Raw genomic sequence first — 23,153 nt, 5'->3', positions numbered from 1 at the left:
CGCCGCCGCCGTCGCCGCCGCCGCGGGGAGCGCTCGCACGGGCCCGGGCGCGCGCACTGCGGGCGGGCACGCGCGCTCGCGGCGCGCATCCCACCCCGCGGCTCGGCGGGCGCGGCCGGTGCGGCTCCGGCTCGGGCTCGGGCTCCGGCGTCCGGCGCGGGGGGGGGGCCGCGGAGCCGGCTCGGCCGCCGCGCTCAGATGCGAGTGACAGGCCCGGGGCGGAGGGCGGGGCCGCCGGCGGGGATGAGGTCATGCCGAGCGAAAAAAGCCCCTGACGTCACCTGCAGCCAATCAGCGTGCACGGCTCGGGGGCAGGTGACGTCAGCCGGAGCCCGGGCTTCGGGTGCAGATTAAAGGCGGCGGCGGCAGGGGGCGGGGGGCCAGGCTCACCGCCGCCGCCCGGCGCCCTCTGCCCTCACCCTTCACCGCGGCACCGGCTCTTAAAGGGGCCGCGCGGTGTCCGATCCCGCGCCGGGACCCCACCTCCAGGAAGCCCTCCCAGTCCCAGCCCTCGGCCCCACCCGGAGACCCTCAGACTCGTCGCACACACACCCGCGGAGGGTCCAGTTGTCCGGGTCCCGAGAACAAGGGTCCTCTCCCCGCCGGCCTGGCCGGAGCTGGCGCCCCCTCCTCTCCCCGCAGCCTTTGTTCGTGCGGGGCCTGCCGCGGGGAGAGCCTTCGCTAGCCCGGGGCCCGGCACGAGCGCGCACTGCGAGCCCGGCCCTGCGCGGCGCTTTACCTGCGGCATCCGCGCTTCCCCTCTCCACGACCCCTGGAGGTGGGAACCTGGGTCTGCATTTTACTTGGGAGGAAATGAGAAGCTCAGAGGCGAGAAGGTTTGCCTCAGGTCACACGTCTCATGAACTGTGGTGTGCGTGGGGGGCGGTCCCCAGTGCAGCGCTGTTCCCCCAGACCCACCGATGACCTCCAGCCTTTGTCGCTTCCAGTGAAAAGTGGCCCCTAAGCAGCGCTCTAGGGGACCCGCCCTGACCGTGTGCCCCCCACCGCTCCGTAAAGGCAGTTGAGGGTCCGCCCCTAGCCGACCGCGGTTGGAACACAACCACTGGACGCTTGGACGCTGGTTGTCCAGAGCGGGAACAAACATAGGTAATTACACCTTGGGCAAGTGTCGAGCGGAAACACCCTGGAGCCGGTGGGCGTCCGGGAGGTCACCCCAAGATGGGACATGCAAGCAGTGACTGGAGGCCAAGTACGTGCCCTGGTGCAGCAGGGACCACCCCAGGCTGGAAAGGCCTTTTCTCTCCACCGGGTGCCAGAGCAGCTGAGGGGGAGGGGGTGAGGCAGAAGGGTCGTGCTGTCATGCATCTATGATGGGCCAAATGTGTACTGAGCTCCTGTGTCGGGCACTGGGGGCTTAGCTCTGGGAAAGGGGAAAAGACCCCTGCCCAGGGAGCCAAGGAGCCCTGGGAGTCTTTGAAGGTAATTATTTTGGGGGGAAGATGTGACCGGACGGCCTAAGCATTCCTAAAACTCCTCCCCCAGGGCTGCCGGGTGGAGACTGAGGGCAGTTCCTCCTCCAGCCTGGAACCCCCAGCCATGGCAGGTCCCCGGGGGGCCACCCCAGGGCTCCAAGAGAGGCTTTGGCCCCCGGGGAGTGCAGCCCCTTCCCATGGAGGGAGGGATCTGAGAGGCTGTTTGAATGAAGGTTCACAAAAAACGTTGCAGGGGACTGCTTCCTGCACCCTCCCAGGACAGGTGGGCACTCAGGACCCCAGAGCTCTGAGTGGGACTGGGGGAGGGCAGCAGGAGGGGGATGGGTAGGGCTCTGGAGGGCCTCTCGGCTTTCCCATGCTCAGTTCTCCGGATATCCGGCCTCAGAGCTTTGCACACAGTAGGTGCTTAGTAAGTGCTTGGGGCCCCTCCCTTGCAAGCCTGAGGAGTGCCCAGGTAGCTCTGAGTACATGGGGTGTGTGTGTGGGGGGGGAAAAGAGTGTGTTCCTGGCTCAGAGCCAGCACTTAGGAATAACAAACATCCGTGGGGGGTGGAGGTGGGGGTGGGGCTGTCCCGGAAGGAAGCACTGGTAACTCCGGGGCTCTTTGGGGCTGGGGCTGGGATCAGGTCCTTCCTCTCTCCCTGCCCCAGGTAGGCCCCAAAGGAGGAAGGTGCTGCCTAGGGGAGAAGCCCTGGCTGGAGGTGGAACCTGAGCTCAGGGAGATGCCCAGCCCCCATGCACGGCCAGCCAGGTCAGGTCCGCGATGGAGTGTGGGGTGTGGCGGTGGCCTTGCTACCTTTGGGCTCACTCCATGTCTGAAAAGTGGAGGAGGCTGGGTCCTGGGAGGGGGTAGGAGGATTCAGGCTCAGCTCCCCAGCTGGCCTGGTGGCCTGAGCCGGTAACTGAGGCCCTTGGGGAAGCATGGACAGACCCCCAAAGGCCCTGGGGCCCGCAGGAGTGGGAGGATAGAGGAACTGTTGCCTGGGGTGGGAGGGTGCCCCACTCGGCTTGCTCCCGGGACAGGCCCAGGATGAGCACAGGGGAGAGGAGAAAGGAGGGCCGCCCAGGTGGGCTGCTCTTCTTCCCGGCCCAGATGCGGTTAGCACCTGCACGTGGCCCCGGGGTCAGCTTCTGGCTCTAGGCCTGAGCAGGCAGCAGTAAATTGAGGGAAGGGGATGGTGTCCTAGTGCCCCTTCTGGGAGGGTGGCGGTGGCCTGCAGCTTCCCCCTCCTGTGCTTGGCCAGGGGAGTGTGTTTGGGCCAGGATTATTTCATTTCATTTCATTTCATTTTTTTGGCTTCACCTCGAGTCTTGCGGGATCTTAGTTCCCCCGACCAGGGATTGAACCTGCATCCTCTGCAGTGAAAGCACGGAGTCCTAACCACTGGACCCCAGGGAATTCCCAGGCCAGGATTATTTTATAATCCTAAGGGTCATTTCTCGTGCAAAACGATGGGGCAGTGGTACCCGCTCTGGAGAAGACAGTGACTTCCAAGGCCACCAGCTCTGGCCCTGGGTTCTCTGCAGCCCGGGGCTAGACTCTATCCCTTCCCCCTTCGCCACCCCCCCACTCCACCCAGGCGGAGGGCCAGCGGTCTAGGCGCCTTGCCTGGGCGGTGGTCCCTGCCACTCACGCCCCCAGACCCGCCCAGGTCAGCGCGGGGACGCCAGCATCTCCGCGGGGCGCGGCTGTGGAGGGGCAGGAACGCCTCGCGGGGGTTACGTCTCCCCAGCGGGGCCCGGCCTCCGGCTGGGGCCGCCGCGCCAGGCGGCTCAAAGTCCAAGCCGGGCAGGTGATCGCGGCCGCCGCCTCAGGGTCCCCAGGGTGGAGCAGGGCCCCGCACGGGGCCGGGGAGGAGCCGCGGCCGCGAGGGCTCGGGTCCGGCTGGGCCTGCCCTGCGCGCTCGCAGCCCGCAGCCCCCGAGGGACCCGCGCCCCCGGCCGGCAGGTGCGAGCGCGGCCGTCCGCGCGGTCCGTGCGCGCCCCCTGCCGGCCGCCTGCGCCCGCCTCGCCGCGGGACCGCGCCCTCCCGGGCATTTCTTAAAGTTTCTTTCCGGGCAAAGGAAAAGCGGGGTTCCTTTTTTCCTGCTGACTCCCAACTCAGTGTTTCAGCAAATAAGTATACCTGTATCCGCGGCGTAACAAGTCATAGAAAGTTCCCTCGCGACCCTTCCCAGCCCGTTCTCCCCTGACCTCCTGAAGATCCCCATCAGTTAATGCTGCCTGTTCTTGAACTTCATAGACACGGAGACAGGAGGTGTGTATTCTTTTGTGTCTGGCTTTTTTCACTCAAGGCAATACTTTTGAGGCTCATCCACGTTCCCGCTTCCCACAACCTGATTGTAAATGTCTGTGGTATTGTATTCTGTAGGTGTGCGGTGATACCTGAACCAATTCTCCGTTGTTATGCATTAGATTCTTTCCATACCTTGGCTATTAAAAGCAGTGCAGTGAAGCAGCATCCGTCTATATGCTTTTTTTTTTGTTTCTCGCCGCTCCTCAGGGTCTCAGGATCTTAGTTCCCTGACCACGGATCCAACCGGTGACCCTGCAGCGGAAGCAAGGAGTCTTAACCACTGGACCACCAGGGAAATCCTCCTTCTTATGCTTTTACTAACACATTTCAGATTATTTTCTTTCCTAGTATCTTATGACATTTTTAGAATGTACAAATAAATACAGAGAATGATATAACAAACACCTAACTCCGAGACCCAAACATGTCAGCATTTTCCCATTTTGCTTCAGATTAGAAAGCAACAGTGCAGACCCCCGTGGGCTCCCTGGACCTCTCCTGCCCCTCTGTCCAGAGACGGCCTCCACTCGTGATGGCAAGTGTCTTCCTGGCTCTGTCTTTATCATTTTGCTTCACGTTTAAGTCCCATGTACACCATATGGTATTATCTTGTGCGCCTTAAAATATTTACATATAAGGATCATTTTGCTGCATGTTTAAGTCCCATGTACACCACATGGTATTATCTTGTGTGCTTTAAAATATTTACGTATAAGAATCATAGTAACTGTTCTCTTTCAGTTTGCTTTTTTTCATGTTGCAGTCTGTTCATCTTTGTTGATGCAGATGAGCCTCGTCCATCCATTGTAGCTGTTGTGCAGGTTTCCGTTGATGAATAGATTTCCTCTGTCGACGTTTGGCTTGTTTTCCTACATGGAGCAGTGCTGCGAGGAACATTCTAGTAGATATCTCCTAGCGCCACCTAACTCGTAACTCATAGTCATCCCGGACCAGCTGTGTCAACATCACCTGTGAGCCTGTTGAAGCGCAGACTCTGAGCGCCCACCCCAAGCCTGCTGAGCCAGAATCTGTGTTTTAACAACTCTGGGAGATTCATAGGCGCATTTGATTTTTTAAAAAATTTTATGTATTTATGTTTGGCTGCGTTAGGTCTTCGTTGCTGCGCGCGGGCTTTCTCTAGTTGTGGCGAGTGGGGGCTGCTCTTCGTTGTGGTGCACGGGCTTCTCGTTGCAGTGGCTTCTCTTGTTGCGGAACACAGGCTATAGGCGCACAGCCTCAGTAGTTGTGGCAGGCGGGCTCAGTAGTAGTGGCTCGCGGGCTCTAGAGCGCAGGCTCAGTAGTTGTGGCGCACGGGCTTAGCTGCTCCGCGGCATGTGGGATCTTCCCAGACCAGGGCTTGAACCTGTGTCCCCTGCATTGGCAAGCGGATTCTTAACCACTGCGCCACCAGGGAAGCCCCCACATTTGATTTTTTGCTTTTCTTTTTTGCATCATTTTAGTTAATGGTTACAATCATTGTGCCATAAAATTGACTTTTTTGTTGACTTATTGTGGTAAAATACACGTAACGTAAAACTTACCATCTTGACCATGTCTAAGTGCACAATTTGATGGCATGAAGCACGTTCACGTTGTTGTGCAACCATCACCACCATCATCCCCAGAACTTGTTCATCCTCTCAAACTGACACTCTGTCCCCATTAAACACTCACTCCCCTGCCCTCGCCCAGCCCCTGGCCCCCACCGTCCTACTTTCTGTCTCTATGGATTTGACTCCTCTAGGGATGTCATGTAAGTGGGATTATACGGATTTGTCCTTTAAAAAACTATTTATTTTTAAATTGAACTATAGTTGATTTACAATATTGTGTTAGTTTCAGGTGTACAGCAAAGTGAATCTGTTATATATGTATGTATATATATATATAATTCTTCAGATTATTTTCCGTTATAGGTTATTACAAGATATTGAATGTAGTCCCCTGTGCTATACCACAGATTTGTCCTTTTATGACTGGCTTATTTCCATTAACATAATGTTTTCAAGATTACCCTGTGGTAACATGTGTCAGAATTTCATTCCTTCTTTTTTAAATTAAATTAAATTAATTAATTAATTAATTTTAATTTTTGGCTCTGTTGGGTCTTAGTTGTGGCTCACGGGATCTTTGTTACAGCATGTGGGATCTTTTGTTGCGGTGCGTGGGCTTCTCTCTGGTTGTGGCGTGTGGGCTCCAGGGTGCATGGGCTCTGTACTTTGCGGCATGCGGGCTCTCTAGTTGTGGCACGTGGGCTTAGTTGTTCCGCGGCATGTGGGATCTTAGTTCCCGGACCAGGGATTGAACCCGAGTCCCCGGCATTGGAAGGTGGATTCTTTACCACTGGACCACCAGGGACGTCCCTCCTTCCTTCTTAGGACTGACTAATATTCCATTGTGTGGATGGACCACATTGTGTATCCATTCATCCGTCGATGGACACTTGGGTTGTTTCTACCTTTTGGCTACTGTGAATAATGCTTCTATCGACATGGGTGTGTAAGTATTTATTTGAGATCCTGCTTTGAATTATTTGGGGGATATACCCAGAAGTGGGATTGCTGGATCATATGACAATTCTGTGTTTAACTTTTGAGGAACCAATAAACTGTTTTTCACAGCAGGTGCACCATTTTGTTTTATTTATTTATTTATTTATTTATTTATTTATTTATTTATTTATTTAATTTTTGGCTGCGTTGGGTCTTAGTTGTGGCTTGCGGGATCTTCGTTGCAGCATGCAGGATCTTTCGTTGTGGCGCGTGGGCTTCTCTCTGGTTGTGGCATGCAGGCTCCAGGGTGTGTGGGCTCTATAGTTTGTGGCACGCGGGCTCTCTAGTTGAGGCATGTGGGCTCAGTGTTGTGGTGCGAGGGCTTAGTTGCCCCATGGCATGTGGGATCGTAGCTCCCTGGACCAGGGACCGAACCTCCATCCCCCGCATTGTAAAGCAGATTCTCTACCACTGGACCACCAGGGAAGGCCCGGTGCACCATTTTATATTCCCAACAGCAGTTCATGAGGGTTCTAATTTCTCAACATCCTCGACAAAATTGACTCTTGAATTTTAACACATGTGTAGTTCTGTGACTTTTAACACATGTGTAGGTTCGTGTACCATCATCATAGTCAGGATACAGACCAGTTCTCCTAAGACTCTCCCTTGTGCTCACAAGGATCCTGATAATCACAGTGGGCCCACCTTGATAACCCAGGACAATCTCCTCATTTCAAGGTCCTGAACTAAGTCATATCTGCAAAGTTTCTTTTGCCATGTAAGGTAATATATTCACTGGCTCTGAGGAGTAGAATGTGAACATCTTTGGGTGTCCATTATTCTGTCTACCACAGTTGGCATGATATCTTCCTTAAGTATCTGGAAGTATTCACTGTTGAAGACGTTGGCCTTCTGCTTTCTTCATGGGAAGATTCTCAGTTACAGATTCATTTTCTTTAACAGATATAGGACTATTCACACTTTCTATTTCTTCTCATGTCAGTTGTGATAAAATTGTGTTTTCAAGGAATTTGCCTGTTTCATCTAAATTTTGAAATTATTCATGTAAATTTGTTCTCATACCTAGTTATTATGTTTTTATTGGGTGTAGGATATGTAGTGATGTCACCCTTTTATTTCTGTTATTTGTAATTTATCTTTTTCTCTATTTTTTTGATCAGTATTGCTGGTGGTGTGTAAATTTTGTTTTTTGTTGTTGTTGGGTTTTTTGTTTGTTTGTTTTTGTTTTGTTTTGGGTTTTTTTGGCTGTGCCCCATGGCTTGTGGGATCTTAGTTCCCTGAGCAGGGATTGCACCCAGGCCCTCAGCAGTGAAAGCACCGAGTCCTAACCACTGGACCGCCAGGGAATTCCCTGTAAATTTTGTTCATCTTTATGAAGAGCAAACATTTGACTATGTTGATTTTCTCTATTTTACATCTGATTTCAATTTCATTGATTTATGCTCCTACTTTTATTATTTCCTTTCTTCTACTTTATTTCACATTCAGTCTGCTTTTCTTTTTCCAGCTTCTTGAGATGGAAGTTTATATAGTTGATTTTCACCTACTCTTCTTTTCTAAAACATGTGTTTTGAGCTCTAGATTTTTCCTTAAGCACTTAAGCACTGCTGTCCAAAATATCTTCTAATTTCCACTGTGATTTCTTATGCTTATGGGTTATTTTGAAGTCTGTGATTTAATTTTCAAACATTTGGGGATTGAAAAAAGATATCTTTCTCTTATTGAGTACATGTTTGATTCCTCTGTGTCAAAGAACATACTCTGTAACATTTCAGTAGATGTCAATTAGGTCAAGTTGGCTAATCACATTGTTCAGATCGCCTATATCCTTACTGATTTGCTTTATATCCTTGTTGTATCTGAAATATAAAAATTAAAATTTTTAATTTTACTGAGATATAAAAATTAAAATTACTGAGATATAAAAATTAAAATTCTCAATCCTATTTGTGGATTTGTATATTTCTTCTTTTAGTTTTGTCAACATTTGCTTCATATATTTTGAAGCTCTGTTATTTGGTTCATAGACATTTAGGATTGTTTTCTTTTTGGTCTCATTGACTCTTGTAGCATCATGAAATGTTCTTTGTTATCGCTGGTAATAGTTTTATCTTAAGGTCTACCTTGTTTGGTATTAATATAGCTACATTAGCTTTCTATAAAATTAGTGTTTACATGGTATATCCTTTTCCCATCTTTTCATTTTCTACCTTTCTGGGTCCCAATATTTAAAGTGTGCCTTTTGTAAATAGCATGTAGTTGAGTTTTCTTTTAATTTTCCAATCTGACATTTGACTTTTATTGGAGTGTTTGGATTATTTGTGTTTGCTGTAATTGCTGATATTGTTGGGCTTAAGTTGCTGTTTTTAAAAAAATTTATTTATTTTTGGCTGTGTTGGGTCTTCGTGTCTGTGCGAGGGCTTTCTCTAGTTGCGGCGAGCGGGGGCCACTCTTCATCGCGGTGCGCGGGCCTCTCACTATTGCGGCCTCTCTTGTTGCGGAGCACAGGCTCCAGACGCGCAGGCTCAGTAATTGTGGCTCACGGGCCCAGCTGCTCCGCGGCACGTGGGATCTTCCCAGACCAGGGCTTGAACCCGTGTCCCCTGCATTGGCAGGCAGATTCTCAACCACTGCGCCACCAGGGAAGCCCTCCACTTACATTTTGAAGGTTATTTTCATTAGGTATAAAGTTCCAAGTTGGTAGTTTCATTTTTTTTTTTTTTTTTTGGCCACGCCACATTGCATGTGGAATCTTAGTTTCCTGACCAGGGATCGAACCTGTGCCCCCTGCAGTGGAAACGCGGAGTCCTAACCACTGGACCACCAGGGAAGTCCCCTGGATGCCATCATTTCTGTTTAAAAGTCAGTTATCATTTTTATGATTATTCCTTCAAAGGTAATGTGTCCTTTTTCTCCTGTTACATTTATAATTTTCTCTTTATCTTTGGTGTTTGAAAGTTTTCCTGTGGTATGCCTCTATGTGATTTTCTATTTATTTACTCTGCTGTGAGTTTGCTGAGCCTCTTGAATATGTAGGCTCATGGTTTTCACTAAGTATGGAAATATATTATACTATTATCTCTTCAACATAGCCCTTGTTCCATTATTCCTCGCTTCTCTTTCTGGGAGTCCAGAAATATGTTTTAAACTATGTTGTGCATTTCTCATGTTCCATTCTATTTTTATTTTCAACATTTTTTCTTCCTGTGTTTCAATTACCGTATTTTCTATGTATATTTCTTTGTGTTCTCTAAACTTGTTTTCTGTTGTTAAACTTGTCCAATGAGTCATAAATTTTAGGTATTTCAGATACTGCATTTTTCACTATTAGAATGTCTGTCCATTAAACATTTAAAAGTATAGTCTAACTCTGTTGAAAAAGTCCATCTTTTCATCCCTTTGGCTTATTTTTTTCCTTTATTTCTTCTAACATATTAATAGCTCTTTTTTAAAGTCCTGTTTGCTAACTGCAGTGTGTAGATTATCCATGGATCTGCTTCTATTGTTAGTTTTCCTCTTTGTTATTGATCACCTTTTCCTGGTACTTGCCACATCTAGTACTTTTTTATCGTACTCCAGATGTTTGTATAAGAGGGCTACAGAAAGTCTAGCTGATGTCTTCTAACAGGGGGCACTTGGCCTTTTCTCTTCTATGCGGGTAGGACGAGAAGCTGGACACTTCAATCCAGTTAGAGGTTGGGCTGGATTTGGGATTACTGCACTAAGGTGCAGGAGGTGTGGCGCTCCTGGGGTTTTGGTTAAGAGCCTGGCTAGTCTCTGTCTCCTCAGTGCTGCAGGGCTGTGGGGAATTCAGTTCTCCTCAAATATTTTAAGCCTAGCTCTTAATTTTCTGTTCATGCAGTTTTGAACTTTGGAAAATGTCTTAAGGGGCAGATATGCCTTGTGTGAGGTGGACACATTTCCCCTACAAGGACATTGTGCCAAGAAGCTATAGAGATTTCACTTTGCCTGTAGAAGCCTCAGATTTAGCTTTGTAGCTTCTCTTGCAGCCCTAGAAATTAGCAAATGTCTCATTTTGCTTCACCAGCTTTTGTGATTGCCCAACAGCTCTGCTGGTTTTTCTTTCTCCCGGTAGAGTCCCTCCTTCTGGGTCATGCCTAATGACCAGCCCACAGCCAGAACTGGCTAATTCCCCAAAGGAAGAAAACACAGCAGTCGATGCTCAGTTTATCTCAGAAGAGCTTTCCCTTTCTAGATTTTTTTTCATCTGGACCTCATTGCTTCCACAATTCTCTGATGTCATGTGTGTGTATATATATATATATATATATATATATATATATATATATACACACACACCTATATATTTATTTACACACACTTTAAAAATATAAGTAAATGAGTAAATAAATAAATGTGGTAAAACACACATAAAATTTACTAATATCTTTGAAAATTTTTAAAACTTAATTCTTTTATATTAGAGTACAGTTGCTTTACAGTGTTGTGTTAGTTTCAGGTGTACAGAAAAGTGATTCTGTTATACATATACATATATCTATTCTTTTTCAGATTCTTTTCCCATATAGGTTATTACAGAATACTGAGTAGAGTTCCCTGTGCTATACAGTATGTCCTTGTTGATTATCTATTTTATATATAGTAGTGTGTATATGTTAATCCCAAACTCCTAATTTATCCCTCCCCCACCCTTTACCCTTTGGTAACCATGAGTTTGTTTTCAAAGTCTCTGAGTCTGTTTCTGTTTTGTAAATAAGTTCACTTGTATCGCTTTTTTTTTTAGGTTCCACATGTAGGTGATATCATATGATATTTGTCTTTCTCTGCCTGACTTACTTCACTTAGTATGATAACTAGGTCCATCCATGTTGCTGCAAATGGCATTATTTCATTCTTTTGTATGGCTGAGTAATATTCCATTGTATATATACCACATCTTCTTTATCCATTCCTCTGTCAATGGACATTTAGGTTGCTTCCATGTCCTGGCTATTGTAAATAGTGCTGCTGTGAACACCAGGGTGCATGTATCTTTTTGAATTGTGGTTTCTTCCGGATATATGCCCAGGAGTGGGATTGCTGGATCATATGGTAACTCTATTTTTAGTTTTTTAAGGAACCTCCATACTGTACTCCATAGTGGCTGTATAAAATTTACTAATCTCTTTTAACCTATGGGTTTGTAATTAATTTGGCCTTTTCTAGTTGCCACAATGGGATCGTTTGTTTATTTATTTATTTGGCTGTGTCAGGTCTTAGTTGTGGCACATGGGATCTTCGTTGTGGTGCCTGGGCTTCTCTCTAGTTGTGGTGTGCAGGCTCCAGAGCCTGCAGGCTCAGTAGTTGTGGCACACAGGCTTAGTTGCCCAGCAGCACGTAGGATCTTAGTTTCCCAACCAGGGATCAAACCCGAGTCCCCTGCATTGGAAGGCAGCTTCTTAACCACTGGACCATCAGGGATTGTTGACCTTCCATAAATGTTACATCCCCTTTGGAAGCAGAAACTTTGCTCTCCTGGTTTTTAATACCCCATCACAAACCGTCACATTTCAGAGGCTAAGAGTGTGGGTTCAGCACCAGACTGCGTGGTTTTCGATCCTGGCTCCACAGCTCTGCAAGTGGGGAACACAGAGAAGGTGTTACTGTTTGCGGTTGTCCCGTAGAGGGTGGGATCAACCCTCTGCCCCAAATTGGCTCAGCTCGCAGGACTGGTGACACCAGGAAGGCAGGGATGGGGTTTATTACTCACATCATGAGGGTCTGGGTGAGCGGGGCAGGTGCCCAGCTGGTCTGGAATGGCTTGAGTGGAGGGAGTGGGTGTGCTTTGGTTTTCATCAGGATTAGGGGATGCGTCATCTCACATCAGCAAGCTGGGGCTGCTGTGAGCATTCATGAGGTGCATATGTAAGTGCTTAGCCCAGTGCCACATCCACTGGAAGCACTTAGAGACGGTTTCGTTTTGGTCTGGCTGCTTCAGTGAAGACAATACTCAGCTCAGCACTGAGCCAGGGGTGTGTGCGGAACGTGCTCGGCGACCATCACAGCGAATCCCACCTCACGTGGCCGCTTTACCGTTCACAGAGCATTTCCTACAAGGAAGGTGCTGTCAGCAGCCCATTTTACAGGTGCGGACACTGAGGCTCTGGGAGGGACCGTGACTTGCTCAAGGCTGCTCAGCCAGTTGGCTGCAGAAAACACACACAAGGTGTTTGGGAGATGGAGAGCAGATCGGCAGCTGCCAAGGACACTCTGGGAAGCTCGGACAGGTGGGCTCTTAGCTGGTCCAGGAATGAGTGTGGCCACAGGTGTAATTCGGATGCGTACCACCTCCCACCCCACGGGAGGGCTATAAGCCGACAAATAGACCAACACAGCAATGGGGTCCTGGGGCTAGTGGCTTTATTAGATGCTTAAAGGACAGAGAGATTTGAGCAACTAGTGACCCAGAACGAGCAGAGCTGAGGAAAGCCTGTGCCACCCGCTCAGATGTCCTCACCCGAGCAGGTGCAGCTGGGCGGGGCTTGGGACGGGCCGTTGCTGCAGGTGTCCAGGGAAGGTCTCCAGATGCTGGGAGGGGGGCTCTGGAAGTCATTCTCGGACACGCATGCCCATAGCATTTCTTGGCAGGAGGTCAAAGAGAAATGCTCACACTTGGTAAGGGAGGAGGATGGGAAACAGGGAAGCAGGGTGGGGAAGGAGAGTCTGGCTCAGGGGGTGTCGGGAAGAGGCAGATGATGGCTGCGCTGGAACCCATGACTCCTGACCAGGGATGGCGCTGGCTGTGGCCTGTGAACACTGAAAGTCAGATCTTGCATTGGCAGCAAACGGGGACACAGCAGCTGGACTGGGAGCCCCCACACGAGCCACAGCCCCCTTTGCTGGAGCAGGAAGACGCCGGCACACAGCAGCGCACGGGCTTGCAGCAGCAGACGGGCGCGCTGCAGCTGGAGCCACAGCAGCCCATGGTTCTGGTGGGTGGAGGGTGGAGTAGGTCAGAGGAGCAGGTGGGGAGAGAGAGAGGGCAGGTGCTCGGGAGTGGAGCCTCCTGGGTTAGGAGCCTTTATATCTATCTATCTATCTATCTATCTATCTATCTATCTATCTATCTATCTATCTCACCTGGTCAGGGCCAGGTGAGATCTGGGCACCTGCTCACTTCCTGGTTCCTGTTTGTGCCTTGTTTAGGACTTTCTTCTTGTTTTCCTCTGGATATCAGCTCCTGAGATAAGGTCCATGTGTCATTAGCTGTTACTGGTCACTCATTGGGACCCAGCCCCCTTGTGGAACCTGTGTCCAGACTTGAGGGAGACCCCCCCGAGGGTCTGAGACTCACTGATTAAAAAATGATGTATTTTAGCCCTACAAAAGGTATAGATAATAATATAGGTGATGCACACAGGTCTATTTATCCATTGCTAGAGTTACAACCATTGACTTAATCCCTTTTACCTGTTGATGGACATTTTGTTATTTTTGTTGCTATTCCAAACAGTGCTGCCCTTTTCTTGCCCAAAGCTTCCCTGCAGGTAGGAGTGAGATCCTGCAGCTGCCTGGACCCTAAGCAGGTATTGCCAGGCGGTCCTCCAAAGCCCGGTCCCAGCCAACTCTGTATGAGAGTCTGGTTCTCCACACCCTCACCGAGACTTGTCGTTGTCAACTTAAATACATGCTCCGCTGATGAAACGGTGTGTTATTGTGGTTTAATCTCGCGTTGTCCTGGTTACTTGCGAGGCTGCACAGAATCTCTTCTGTTAATTTCCTCCTCGTAGCCTTCGCCCACTTATAATTGGGCTGCTTATTATTTTGATTGATACCTGAAGTTCTTTGCATTTTCTGAATTCCAATCAATAACATGCATTGCAATGATCTTTTTCTAGCCTGTGGCTTTTCTTTTTACTCTTTTCCCCCTTCTGGCGATTTCTGGTGTACCAAGTTTAAAAAGAATTTTTTTAAATTAATTAATTTATTTGATTGACCCGGCTCCTTAGTTGCAGCTCGTGGGGTCCTTAGTTGTGGAATGCACGTGGGATCTAGTTCCCTGACCAGGGATTGAACCCGGTCCTCCTGCATTAGGAGTGCGGAGTCTTAACCACTGGACCAACAGGGAAGTCCCTGAAGTTTTAAAATTTGAATGTAGTAAAATGTATTTGTCTCTTTCTTTAGGGTTTATATTTTTGTTTCTTATTCAGAAAATCCTTCCCCAAGATCGTTAATAATATGTAATTCCATGTATATATATGTATGTTTGAAAGATTGGAGTTTTAAAAATCTACCTGGAATTAAATTTTGGATATTTTTTGAAGTAGGGATTCCATTTTCTTATTTTCTCCAAGTGGGTAACTGCCCTGCCCAATTATCACAGGTCTTCCCCGTGAGCTGCAATGTCACCTGGCTCACATAAATTCAGGGTAATGCTTCTAACATTTCACCATTAGATGAAATGTTTGTTGTGAACTTTTGGAGAAAATTTTGTCAGATTAAGGGAGGTTCCTTTTAGTCCAATGATTTTCCCTTTATCTTCGGTGAATGTTACTGAATCTTTCTGTAGCCGTTGAAATCATTAGATAGGTTTCTCCTTTGGTTAATATGGTGAATTTTATCATTGCTTTAAAATGTAAATAGTCCTTGTGTTCCTGAGCATTATTACAACTTTCACAGTCTGTTAGTGTTGGATTGGCTCTGCTAACATAGTGTTTATGTCTAGTTCATAAATAAGCCTGCTGAGTGGTTTTCATTTCTCCCCATGCCCCTGCCCTCTTTTGGTGTCGGGCTCACACTGGCCTCAGGGGATGGGCACGTCCCACATCTTCTACTTTCTGGAAAAGTTTGTTACGTTAGGCATTATTCATCCCTTGATCATTTGGTAGAAACTGTTTGTGAAGTAATGTAGGTCTCGTGTGAGCATGCGGAGGGCGAAGTTTCACTCATGTGATTTATGTGACTGGGACATCCCCGGCCCATGTCTATTTCTTCTTAAGATGAAATTATCACTTAATCCAAGTTTTTGAAATTTATTGGCATGCACTTTTTCATAGATGCCTCCTATGTTTGATAACTGCTTGGTCTGTAGTTGTGCCATTTTTTTTTTTTTTCTCTAGTTGCAGCGAGTGGGGGCTACTCTTCATTGCGGTGCGTGGGCTTCTCATTGCAGTGGCTTCTCTTGTTGTGGAGCACGGGCTCTAGAGCACAGGCTCAGTAGTTGTGGCGCACGGGCTTAGTTGCTCCGCGGCATGTGGGATCTTCCTGGACCAGGGCTCGAACCCATGCCCCCTGCATTGGCAGGCAGATTCTTAACCACTGTGCCACCAGGGAAGTCCCCATTGTTTTAAAATAAAGTTTTAGTTACATAACCCGAGTTTTGATACATACTATTTTCATTATTAGTCAGTTCTAACTATTTTTTAATTTCTCTTTTGATTTTCTCTTTGGCCCATGCATTATCTAGAAATGGTCGAAATGTTCCTAATGACCAGGGTTTTGTGGCTGATGCCACAGGCTGATTTCTGCTGGATATGTGAGGTGGCCAGAGCGCAGGGTCCCGGCCATCTGGTCTTTGTGGGGATGCCCTCGGCGGGCACGTGGGAATGTTTCCTAAAAGGCCCAAACGTGTTTAAGAACCCGCTGTGTTCTCCAGGCTCAATAAATCCTTTACATCAACCTATGGTGTTGTAAATATTCTGCATCCTTAAGTAACTCTTTGCTTGCTTGAGTATCAATGACTAAAAAAAGTGTGTTGAAAACCTCCCACTTGGTTCTGGAGTTTTAAATTTCTGCTTGTGATTCTTCCTGTTTCTCCCCCGGTAGAATTGGAGGCCCTGTTAGTAGGTACCCACGAAGTTAGAGTTGTGCGGACTCTGGCTGGTGTACCTTCTCCCATCCAGTTTCTTTCCACCTTTCTGTGTGCTTACGTTTTAAGCGTGTCTCTTGTGACTGGTGTAAAGCTACTTGGAAAGCTCCCGTATTCGGGGGCTTGTGTCCTTTAACCCATGAGCTGAATCCATGTGGATTGGTGTGATTTCTGACATATTTACATTTGTTCCTACATTCTTTGCACTTAACTGTCCTATTTTTATGCTTTCTTTCACTTCTCCTTGTGTGTATGGAGTTTTAAAGATTTTTTTTTTTTGCCTTGATTGACTTAGAAGTTGTTTACCGTATTCCCTGCGTTACTGACAACCCTATTCATTTCATACCTACTTAGTTTTTGGTTTTTTTTTTTATATATTTATTTATTTTTGGCTGCATTGGGTCTTTGCTGCTGCACGCAGGCTTTCTCTAGTTGCGCTGAGCGGGGGCTACTCTTCGTTGTGGTGCGCAGGCCTCTCATAGCAGTGGCTTCTCTTGTTGCAGAGCACGGGCTCTAGGCGCACGGGCTTCAGTAGCTGTGGCATGCGGGCTCAGTAGTTGTGGCTCGCGGGCTCTAGAGCACAGGCTTGGTAGTTGTGGCGCACGGGCTTAGCTGCTCCGCGGCATGTGGGATCCTCCCAGACCAGGGCTCGAACCCGTGTCTCCTGCGTTGGCAGGCGGATTCTTAACCACTGTGCCACCAGGGAAGCCCCCTACTTAGTTTTTAAAGATTTTTTTTTTTGCCTCAATTGACTTAGAAGTTGTTTACCGTATTCCCTGTGTTACTGACAACCCTATTCATTTCATACCTACTTGGTTTTTAAAGATTTTTTTTTTTTTGATGTGGACCATTTAAAAAGTCTGTATTGAATTTGTTACAGTATTGCTTCTGTTTTATGCTTTGGTTTTTGGGGCTCGAGCCCCGTGGGATCTTAGCTCCCTGACCAGGGCTCGAACCCACGCCCCCTGCACTGGGGCAGGCCCCTCCCTACGTATTTTAAACAACATGTCGTTAAATGCGATTGGCCTTCTACCAGCCTCCAAGAGCAGTGCAGGAACTCAGGAAACTTCGCCCCTGCTCCCCCTCCCGTCCTGCGTGGGTGTGCGTCCAGTGTCTGAGCGCCATCTGTTTTCCTGTTGCCTCTGGGCTCATTTTTGTTTGTTTTTACAGTCAGTGTTTGATGAAACTCACCCACGTGTTTGCCAGTAGCTCTGTTCACCATTCTTTCGTGCACCTGAGTCCTTCCTCCTTCCCGAAAGCCATCCTCCGCAAGCTCCCTCACCGAGCATCTCTTAGCAGATTCCATTTTCCATGAAAGTGGCTGGATTTTCCCCCTCACTCTTGGATACTGTTTTCACTGGGGACAAAATTCCAGGTTGGCAGTTATTTTTCTCAGTGCTTTAAAGGCGCCAACCTACTGTTTTTCCTGCTGTTGCTGGGGTCCATCTGGTTGCCCCTCCTCTCTAGGCACCTGCCATTCTGTGTTCGCTTTTGCTAAGAGCTTGCTGAGGGTTTGATTGTTTAATCTGCTTTATGTGCAGTGTGCTTCACGAATCTGAGGATTCTTGTTTTTCACCATTTTGGGAGATTCTCTTTGGAAATGGCCTCTCCTTGGTCTCTCTAATCTCTAATTGGACAAATGTCAAACCTGCTGTTCTGTCCCCACGTGACTTAAAAAAAAACCCAGCTTTACTGACATAAAATTCACATATCATACAGTTCATCCGTTTAAAACACACAATTCAGGGAATTCCCTGGTGGCCTAGTGGTTAGGACTCTGTGCTTTCACTGCCGAGGGTGCGGGTTCGATCCCTGGTCGGGGAACTAAGATCCCGCAAGCTGCGTGGCAAAAAAAAAAAAAAAAGAAAGAAATCACGCAATTCGATGGTGATGGCGTGCAACCATCACCACAGTCAATTTGAGAACATTTTTATCTTCCCCCAAAAGAATCCCATGCCCATTATAGTCACTCCCTGTTACTCCCCAACCCTACGCCCCCAGCCCCCCATCCTAGGCTACTTTCTGTCTCTAGATTTGCCTATTCTGGATATTTCACATAAATGAAATCGCATACCATGGGTCTTTTGTGACTGGCTTCTTCCCCTCAGCACGTTGTATTTAGGGCTCCTCCATGATGTCAGTGTTTCAGTACTTCATCAATACGTCACTCCTTATCACTGAATGTTATTCCATCATGTGGATAGACCACCTTATATTTACGAATCCATCCGTTGATGGATATTTGGGTTGTTTCCATCTTTTGGCTATTTTGGGTAATACCGCTACACATTTGCGTTCAAGTTTTTGCGTGGACGTGTGTTTTCATGTCTCTTGGGTAGATGCCGGGAGTGGAATTGTTGGTCACGTGGTTGAACCTTTAAGGGCCTGCCGACCTGTCCTGTGTGTCCGAGGTGACTTTCTCAGTCACTATCTTTTGCCTCCTGGGCAACATTCTGGGTATTTTCTCTGGATTCAGCTTCCCCTTCAGCTGTAGCTAACGGAAGGCTACTCTGAGTTTTAAATGTCAGAAGTTCTACTTTGTCTTTTCCCAAAGATGCCAGGTCTTTTTGAAACTATTCTGATACCTTTCCAATTTTTAATGCTGAAATATTTCAAGCACATTCTATTCTTCAACTGAGAACGCCTATCTTAGAGGTTCCAGGGTTCTAAATCTGCCACTTGTTGTTTTGGCTGATACAACATCCGTCCCAGGTGGTTTGGTTTTTCCTATGGTGTCTAATTTTGGGTTGTGACTGCACAGTTCATCTGTGCTTAACCCATGGGAATTGTCCTGTGAAGCCGGAGCTGGGGGTGGATTCCTCGAGAGACCTTCTCTTACTTCCCGACATGGGACCACTTCTGGGGGCCCCGGGGCTCCACAGGGGGTACTGCTGTGCACTCCACGTGAGGACAGGCCCGTGTTCCCCCCAAGTGCCAGACTGAGTCACATAGGTTTCTTTGTCAGCCGCCTTTGCTGGTGTTTGGGTTTTTTCTGGCCTACCTTTTCCCTGCATTAAAAACAAAATTCTGCTACATTTTAGCGATCTTGTTTGCTTTATTCAGCAATTCATAAATCAGGCAGTATCCCCTCCAGCAGACGGATAGGGGCTCCAAGGAGCTGCACAAAATGAAAGGCTTGTCTAAGCCGAAGGCTGTGGGACAAGGCAGTTATAGTAGCAAAGAGTGGGTTGGGTGTGTCAAGGGCACTTTCCTTTAGGGGCTGGCAGGGGTCAGTCAGGCAGATGACCTCACCAGAGCTGACCAGCCCATTCCTGATGGACTGGTTTAAGATTCCGTTTCTGGGAGAAGCTGAAACTGTAATTAAGTCTTGTCTCGGTTTGGTGACGTGGGGGTAGTAGCATCAGCAACTTGATTTTTGGCCTGTTGCCTGGTTTTTAACACCCGCGAGTGAAGGTCCAGGTTTGTGCAGGGGAACAGCCCCTATTCCCGCCCAGCCCCGTCTGGGGTGGGTCTGAGTTTGACCAAGCTACCGCCACCTTGGCCTGTTCCCCCGCCCACCGCCCTTCTCTCAGCAGAAGCTGCCACCTCAGTCACCTGTCTGCTTTCACTTCCTCCTTGATTTTGATCTTGGTGAATGTCTCTTACTCCAGTGGAGCTGAGCAGAGAGGAGACGGGAAGAGAAGGATGCTCCCGGGCGGGGGCAGGGGAGGGGCACTTGTTGTTGGGTCGTTTACTAATTGCCCACCACCCACCCCAGGTTGTAGGGAGAAGGGGACTCCCCAAGGGGGGGCTGTGGAGGGCGGAGTGGGAGCAGGAGATGCAGGTTGTCCAGATCGGTCCCCTGCAGTGGCCTGGGGGCCCTCCCGCCCCAACAGGAGGCTGGTTGCCTGGTGGCCAGAGCATATTTTGAAGGCACGGATGCTTGGAGCAGCCACACAGATCAGGATGTTGGGGACCACAGTTGAGCGGTGGATTCTCAGAGATGAGGGAAGTGAAGGGACGGGGGACTCTGGGCACCTGGTGGGCCTGGACCAGGGCTGGGAACCCAGAATCCGGATCCTCAAGGCAACTCTGGTCCCTGTGGGGGCTGGAAAGACCAGAGGCGAATATCTGTGATAACTGCTCTTAGAAAACTAAGAAAATAGAAGACTCCGTTGCCAGATAAAGCCTGTCCACCGAAAGCTTGCAGCAAACATAACACTCAGGGCAGAAACTGGAAACCCTCTCCCAAAGCCTGGTAACAAGAAGGGGCTAGCTGCTGTCGAGGTAGGATGGGGAGGAGAGAAAATCGTTATTTTTTTAATTTATTTTTTTAATTTATTTTTGGCTGTGTTGGGTCTTCGTTTCTGTGCGAGGGCTTTCTCTAGTTGCGGCAAGAGGGGGCCACTCTTCATCGCGGTGCACGGGCCTTTCACTGTCGCAGCCTCTCTTGTTGCGGGCACAGGCTCCAGACGCGCAGGCTCAGTAGTTGTGGCTCATGGGCCTAGTTGCTCCGTGGCATGTGGGATCTTCCCAGACCAGGGCTCAAACCCGTGTCCCCTGCATTGGCAGGCAGATTCTCAACCACTGCGCCACCAGGGAAGCCCCGTTATATTCTTGAAGAGAATGTGATAATTTATATCAAAACCTCAAAGAACCACCAGGTAGCAAAGTCAAATTCATGTTTTCAAGGTTTCCAGATCAAGAAGCAAAAACAAAGCATTCCTTTTCACCATAAATAATTAGAGAATCTAATGGAAAGTAAGCCATTATTTAAAATACCAACAAATCTTATGTATCTAAGAATTAATCTATAAAGAATGCCTGAGACCTCTAAGGGGAAATTGTAAAAATCTTTTTTTTTTTTTTAAGAACCTAGAAGAACTGAATAAATGGAGAAATAGACCATGTTCTTGGGTAGAAAGAGTTAACATTATAAAATGTTAATTTCCCCATATTACTCTATATATTCAGTTCAATTCCAGTAGAAATCCCAGAAGGATTTAATTTTGGAATTTCTCCATAGATGTAAAACTTATGTGTAAAGTTCATGAATAACTGAGGCAATTATGAATAACGGGCAACAGGGGACCCTCTGCAGATATTAAGCCACTCAATAAACTCTCAGTTACTAATAGTTTGCTACTGGCACTGAAACAGATAAATAGACAAAGGGACAGAATAGGAGCCCAGAAAAGACTGTGCGTTGGGAACCTTAATTTTTAATAAATTGAACGTGGACGATGGCTCACTCCATACAGGAAGTTAAAATTAGATACTTACTTCACACCCCCTAAATCCAGATGGATTGAAGGTCTAAAAGCATATGTAAAAGTGAAAGGGAAAACATAAAAAGGAGTAGAAGATAAAGTCGGAGGTCATGTCTATCCTCTTCGGGGTAGGAAAGGAATTCTTAAACATGATCCCAGAGCGTAAGTAATAGTTGGGAAAATGCTGGATTTAACCACATCAAAACCACAGATGTATGTCAGCTCAGTGGAGGTCACCGCAGAACAGCATCCAAGGATGGTTAAATATCTGGGCGAAGATATTTGCTGTGTTTATAACCACTAAAGGGTTAATGTCTAGACTGTAGTGGGAACCCCTGCAAATCAACAGGAAAAGAGCAGGAAACCCAATGGGAAATGGCCAAAGAACGGGGCGGGGGGGGGGGGGCTACCCACATGTGGCTCTCAAGGACATGAAGAGATCTTTGCCCTCATTTTTTTTTTTTTAACATCTTTATTGGAGTATAATTGCTTTACAATGATGTGTTAGTTTCTGCTTTATAACAAAGTGAATCAGTTATACATATACATATGTTCCCATGTCTCTTCCCTCTTGCGTCTCCCTCCCTCCCACCCTCCCTATCCCACCCCTCTAGGTGGTCACAAAGCACCAAGCTGATCTCCCTGTGCTATGCGGCTGCTTCCCACTAGCTATCTATTTTACGTTTGGTAGTGTATATATGTCCATGCCACTCTATCACTTTGTCAAACCTTACCCTTCCCCCTCCCCATATTCTCAAGTCCATTCTCTCGTAGGTCTGTGTCTTTATTCCCGTCTTGCCCCTAGGTTCTTCATGACCTTTTTTTTTTTTTTTTTCTTAGATTCCATATATATGTGTTAGCATACGGTATTTCTTTTTCTCTTTCTGACTTACTTCACTCTGCATGACAGACTCTAGGTCCATCCACCTCACTACAAATAACTCAATTTTGTTTCTTTTTATGGCTGAGTAATATTCCATTGTATATATGTGCCACATCTTCTTTATCCATTCATCTGTTGATGGACACTTAGGTTGCTTCCATGTCCTGGCTATTGTAAATAGAGCTGCAATGAACATTTTGGTACATGACTCTTTTTGAATTCTGGTTTTCTCAGGGTATATGCCCAGTAGTGGGATTGCTGGGTTGTATATAAGTGGTGCTGGGAAAACTGAACAGGTACATGTAAAAGTATGAAATTAGAACACTCCCTAACACCATACACAAAAATAAACTCAAAATGGATTAAAGACCTAAATGTAAGGCCAGACACTATCAAACTCTTAGAGGAAAACATAGGCAGAACACTCTATGACATAAATCACAGCAAGATCCTTTTTGACCCACCTCCTAGAGAAATGGAAATAAAAACAAAAATAAACAAATGGGACCTAATGAAACTTAAAAGCTTTTGCACAGCAAAGGAAACCATAAACAAGACCAAAAGACAGCCCTCAGAATGGGAGAAAATATTTGCAAGTGAAGCAACTGACAAAGGATTAATCTCCAAAATATACAAGCAGCTCATGCAGCTCAATATCAAAAAAACAAACAACCCAATCCAAAAATGGGCAGAAGACCCAAACAGACATTTCTCCAAAGAAGATATACAGATTGCCAACAAACACATGAAAGAATGCTCAACATCATTAATCATTAGAGAAATGCAAATCAAAACTACAATGAGGTATCATCTCACACCGGTCAGAATGGCCATCATCAAAAAATCTACAAACAATAAATGCTGGAGAGAGTGTGGAGAAAAGGGAACCCTCTTGCACTGTTGGTGGGAATGTAAATTGATACAGCCACTATGGAGAACAGTATGGAGGTTCCTTAAAAAACTAA

Source organism: Eschrichtius robustus, chromosome 11 (genome assembly GCF_028021215.1).
Source record: "Eschrichtius robustus isolate mEscRob2 chromosome 11, mEscRob2.pri, whole genome shotgun sequence".
NCBI classification, from domain to species: Eukaryota; Metazoa; Chordata; class Mammalia; order Artiodactyla; family Eschrichtiidae; genus Eschrichtius; species Eschrichtius robustus.
The sequence above is the reverse complement of the archived record's forward strand: the minus strand, read 5'-3'. Positions refer to the sequence as shown.